The sequence below is a fragment of the Natator depressus genome, chromosome 8 (genome assembly GCF_965152275.1).
Source record: "Natator depressus isolate rNatDep1 chromosome 8, rNatDep2.hap1, whole genome shotgun sequence".
NCBI lineage: Eukaryota > Metazoa > Chordata > Testudines > Cheloniidae > Natator > Natator depressus.
The window spans coordinates 106580887-106586912 of NC_134241.1; positions in this window are offsets into that span (position 1 = coordinate 106580887).

The following is a 6026-nucleotide window of genomic DNA, read 5'->3' on the forward strand; positions in this document are numbered from 1 at the left end:
TGCCTGTAAACATGGCATGGAGCTGGCCATTTATATGGCATCTTGTTCTCTATTGAATACTGATACGGAGGTTGAATCCAGGAGTTGCTGTTGGGTTTCACCTGGACACAGCACTCCCTGCCATGAGCAGAAGAATTTTTGTTTACTGTAAAACTCACAATAGCTATTCCCCAGGCACCAGTGCTGGGATGAAAAAATCCATCCAAGGGGAAAATGAGTAACCCTGTACCACCCTTCGAGATTCCATGTTGTGACCGTCATAGCAGAGGGAGCTGCAGGAACAGAAGCACAGATGCTCTGTTTCTTATCTACGCTCCTCTAATGCCTCTACTTGCCCTGATCCCGTCCCATCTCCTGATCTCCTTCGCACCCATTTTTGCTCTTCTCTGTAATTTCTCACTCTCCTCGTGCTCTTTCCTCTCACAATACAAACATGCTTTAGTCTTTCCTATATTAAAAAACCCTCGTTTGACCCCACTTGCCTCTCCAACTACTGCCCCATCTCCCTCCCATCTATAAAGTTCATTGAATGCACTGTCTAAAATAATAGATTATCGAGGCCAGCAGGGACCACTGTTGATCATCTCATCTGTCCTCCTGCCTAACACAAAGTGTAGAACTTGCTGTCTGGAGTTCCATCCCAGGCCCTCTCCAGTTTGGCTTCCACCCTTACACTCCACTGAAAGCACTCTTGCCATAGTCTCTAATAACCTGTTCTTCTTTTGGAAATCCTGTCCTCCCTGGGCTTTGGTGATTTTGTCCCCTCCTGGTTCTCCTCCTACATCTTTAGTCACACATTCAACATGTCCTTTGGAGGGGGATCTTCATCCGCACTCCCAGTGTTATATGGTGGCTCCATAGGGGTCTGTCCTTGGTCCTCTTCTCTCTCTACACACCTGTACAGGGTAATCTCATCCACAAATACAAGTTCAACTACCAGCTGGATGCTGATGACTCTCAGATCTACCTTTTCTCCAGGCATGTCTCCTTCTGTCCAGACTAAAATCTTGGCCTGTCTCTGACAGCTCCTCATGAATGTCTAGCCATCAGTTCAAGCTCAACATGGCTAAAACAGCTCCTGACCTTCCCCCCGTATCCTCCTCACTACCTGCTTACTTGATCACTGTGGACAACACCATGTGCCCACCTGTCACTTGGGCCCATTACCTGGGCATCATCTTCGACTCAAACCTCTATCTAAGTCCTTGCATCTGGACTATGTTTTAATCTTGCCAAGTCTTTCTGCATAACATCTCTAAGATAAGGCCTTTTTCTGTCCACCCAGAGAGCTAAAACTGTCATCCACGTCCTCATAGTCTTCTGGATTATTGCCACATCCTTCTGTCTGGCCTTGACAAATGCCGTCGTTCCCTGCTTATATCCATTCTGATCGCTGCTCCAAAGATCATTTTCCTAGCCTGTTGCTTTGACCATGTCACCCTTCTCTTTGCATCTCTACACTGGCTCCCGCTTCTCTATCACATAAACATAAGCTGCTTGTCTTCTCTTTCCAGGCCTTTCATGGCCTATCCCTACTCTGCCTATCTCATTCATTCTCGTAATGTCAACTCCCTGCTCTTATCAGCCAATGATGTCAGCCTACATCTTCTCCTTGTTAAATTTTCAAACAAGCATATTCATGCTTTCTCCTGTGCTGTCCCTCAGGCTTAAGAGGAGCTCCCCGTAAACATCTGCAAAGCTACCTCATTATCTTCTGTGACAAAGTTCCTGCTCTACCTTGGTGGGTTTTGTGCTTATTGGTGGATTTGCTCGCCTTGGAGCTTCACGGCAGCCCTCAGCTTGGCTGTTTTTCTGAACCCACAGTCCAGGTCGACTCCTCCTGTGTCTGACCAGGAGTTGGGAGGATTTGGAGGGAACCCGGGCCCGCCCTCTACTCCGGATTCCAGCCCAGGGCCCTGTGGAATTCAGCTATCTAGAGTGCCTCCTGGAACAGCTGTGCGACAGCTACAGCTCCCTGGGCTACTTCCCCATGGCCTCCTCCCAACACCTTCTTTATCCTCACCATAGGACCTTCCTCCTGGTATCTGATAATGCTTGTACTCCTCAGTTCTCCAACAGTCCACATTCTCACTCTCAGCTCCTACTGCCTCTTGCTCCCAGCTCCTCACACGCACACCACAAACTGAAGTGAGCTCCTTTTTAAAACCCAGGTGCCCTGATTAGCCTGCCTTAATTGATTCTAGCAGCTTCTTGATTGGCTGCAGGTGTTCTAATCAGCCTGTCTGTCTTAATTGTCTCCAGAAGGTTCTTGATTGTTCTGGAACCTTCCCTGTTACCTTACCCAGAGAAAAGGGACCTACTTAGCCTGGGGCTAATATATCTGCCTTCTATTACTCTCCTATAGCCATCTAGCCCGACTCTGTCACACTTCCTTCAAATTCCTCCTTAAGACTCTCCTTTACCATGATGCCTACAAAAAAATTGACTAAAGTTAGGCTGTTGGTGTGCTGAGACCACTGTCCAGGGTACTGACTGGTGGTGTCCCATTGTTTGCTTGTACTCTTCCATCCAGTAACAGAGATTCTTCTTCAAGTGCTGGCCCTTCTGTGTATTCCACTACAGGTACACATGTTTTCCATGCACCCAGAGTTGGAGAATTTTGAAGGCAGTGTCTGCCAGCCTAATATCAACACATACTTTAGACTTTGTCAGGGTGTCCCTAAATTCAGTCATGGCAAGGGCTTACCTGCCAATGGACATGTTCCAAACAATGACTTTATAGATCAGGTCATGAACAACCCTTGAACATCAACCAAAATTTCTCTCTCTCGGCACATACGGCTTCATGCACTCGCATCACATCGTTTGATAGACTCCATCTTCGTTGCCTACAGGCATGGCTTCAGACAGTGTACTCATCAAACAAACAGTCCATGAACACAAAAGTAACAGTTCCCACCACAGTAATCATCTCTACTATGGTGGAAGGATCCCCACCAAATATGCATAAGTGTTCCCTTTCTTTCCCCATCACCAGGCACAGTGATCATTACAGATGTCTCCCTCTTAGGCTGGGGAGCCCAGATGGACAGTCATACAGCACAGGGCACTTGGACATCCCAAGAGACCGGGATGTATATGAACATTCTGGAATTGTGGACAATCTGAGAGGCTTGCAAAGCCTTTCTCCTATTCATATAACGTCACCATGTCTTGGTAATGTCGAACAATATGACAACCATCTTTTACATCAACAAGCAGGGAGCAGTGAGATCCATCCCCGTGTGCAGAAGCATTCAATCCATGGAATTGGTGCATCAGCAGTCAGATCAGGCTTTTGGCAGCTTACCTTGCAGGGAATCAAAATGAGTTGATGGTCACACTCAGCCGACGCTTTGCTATCAACCAGGAGTGGGAGCTACATGACTCCATGATAAACAGTATTTTTGCTAAAAGAAAAGGAGTACTTGTGGCACCTTAGAGACTAACCAATTTATTTGAGCATAAGCTTTCGTGAGCTACAGCTCACTTCATTTTATTTGCGCATAAGCTTTCATGGGTAAAAACCCCACTTTTTCAGAAGTGGGGTTTTTACCCATAAAAGCTTATGCGCAAATAAATCTGTTAGTCTTTAAGGTGCCACCGGACTCCTTGTTGTTTTTGTGGATACAGACTAACCCGACTACCCCCAGATACTTGACAGTATTTTTGCTCTATGGAGAACCCCCACCACGGACCTGTTCACCTCTCAAACAACCAGGAAGTGTAACATATAGTGCTCCAGAGGCGCCCTAGGGCTTCATTCATAGGATGACACTCTCCTTCTGTGGTCAGATCATCTGAACTAGGCCTTCCCTCCCTTACTACTCCTATCTTAAAAAGAAAAGGAGGACTTGTGGCACCTTAGAGACTAACAAATTTATTTGAGCATCAGCTTTCGTGAGCTACAGCTCACTTCATCGGCTGCAGCTTAGTCGCTAAGGTGCCACAAGTACTCCTTTTCTTTTTGCGAATACAGACTAACACGGCTGCTACTCTACTCCTATCTTGAGTCTTGCAGAAGATTCATTGGGACAAGACACGAGTCATCATCACCACCCCCAACTGGACCAGACAGTTTTGATTCCAGAGACTTGTACTCCTGTCATCTTACTCATCGATCAGTATTCAACCCTTTTCCAATAGCCTGACCCGGGGAAGGGCAGAATCAAGCATTCCAACCCCCAAGCACTCCATCTCAGGCATGGGTTTTTGGACGGGCATCAACTCTAAAACATTTCTGCTCTGAAGCCATGCAAAGCATCCTTACTAATAGTTGAAAAGATTCCACTCGGAAAGGCTACTTAGCCAAGGGGAAGTGTTTCTCTGTCTGGGCACAAAAAAAAACTTATATCCCCAGAAGCTGCAGGTATTCTCCTTATTCTGAACTATCTTCTTTCCCTCAAAGTAGCTCGTCTTTCCATCAGCTCTTTATGAATCGACCTGGCACCGATCAGTGTGTACCACCCACCTTCATATGGGAACTCAATTTTTGCTCACCTGCTGACTGCCTGGTTCTGGAAGGGCCAAGTTAGAACCTTTCTGCCAGTAAGGAACCCTGCTCCTCAGTGGCACCTACGCCTTGTTCTTTCGGTGCTCACAAAGCCACCCTTGAAACCACTGTCTTACATGTTCCGTGTCTCGCCTATCTATGAAGGTTGCATTCCTGGTAGCCATAATCTCAGCCAGGAGGTGGGTGTAGGATAAGTACAAAATTAAAGAATTAAAGTTAGCTTAAGTTAAATGATAAGGCCAGAAGGAATAAAGTAGGGAGGACGTCTGGTTCAAAGAACAACTAGTGAGATAAAGGGAAGTTTCTAAACAGAAGGCCTCTGACCAATAGGAGAAACTGTAGATGGTTTTAAATAAAACAAAGAGAATCTGTCTTTAAATGAGCCAACATGACCCTTCCCCAGCCCACACACCAGTAACACCTGTGTGAGCCCAGGTGCAATGGGAAACCTGTTGGACAGCAGGAAGGAGGGAGGAAAGGCCTTGGGAAGAAAAGAGGTTGTAAATCTTACCTGGATTAAGGCTGGAAATAAGGAATAACTGTCTCCAGTTGTCTTTTGCTGTAGTCAGTAATTGGCAGTGACATCACTTGTTTGTTAAAGATATAAATAGTAAACTCTTAAAGGGTTCATTGATCATACCTGCCTGACCAAGCTAGAGCCGACCAATATGGGTCTAAGCACCCCTTGCTTTTAGCCCATTTGTAAGTATCTTGATCAAATGCTTATACAGGTTTTGTTACTGTTTGGATGCATTGCTTATTATTCAGGCTTTTTAGGCATGTTTAGAGTAATTGTATAAGTTTGTCTTTGGATTTAATAAAGGAATTTATGGTTGTAATGGGGTACACACGGCACCCCTCTGGATTCGGCCCCTTGGCCCCTTCTCCTCCGTGAATCAGGGACACTTTAGTCTGGTGCAATACCCGTGTTCTTTATTTGTGATCAGTTTCCCACCACCAGTTTCCAGCTATATACAGGCTTTACAGCTGCTTGGCCTACCACAGGCCTGGCCAGCAACAGACTAAGAGGCTCCTACTCCCTCTGCTACACAACCCCCAGCTCTATGTGCAGGTGGCGGAGTCCCACTCGGTGCAACAGAGGCTGGTCCTCACAGAAGTCACCAGAATCAGAGACCTCCTGGACTACGACCGGGGAGACTGGCTGGATCCCCTGATGCTCGCTCAGTGCATGGGGCTCTCCGGCCCTCGTACTCCCCAGCACGTACTTCAGGAGGCAAGGGCCACTTTACCACCCACTGCTCGGGCCTACCTTGACCGGGTCCTGCGGGAGGTTGCCCACCCTACACCCCAGGCCCTCTGGACATTTTCATCGGGCCTCTGCCCCGTGGCCCCACCCGGCCATGCCACCCCTTCACTGTGAGCCGGCTGCACGAATTGCATCCAGTTCATTTCCGGACCATGCCAAGGAAACATCTGTACACGCTCGTGCTCCACACCCTTCACGTCCTCACCCCCTGCCCCATCACGAAGTGGTGGGACCTCCTACCGCCTC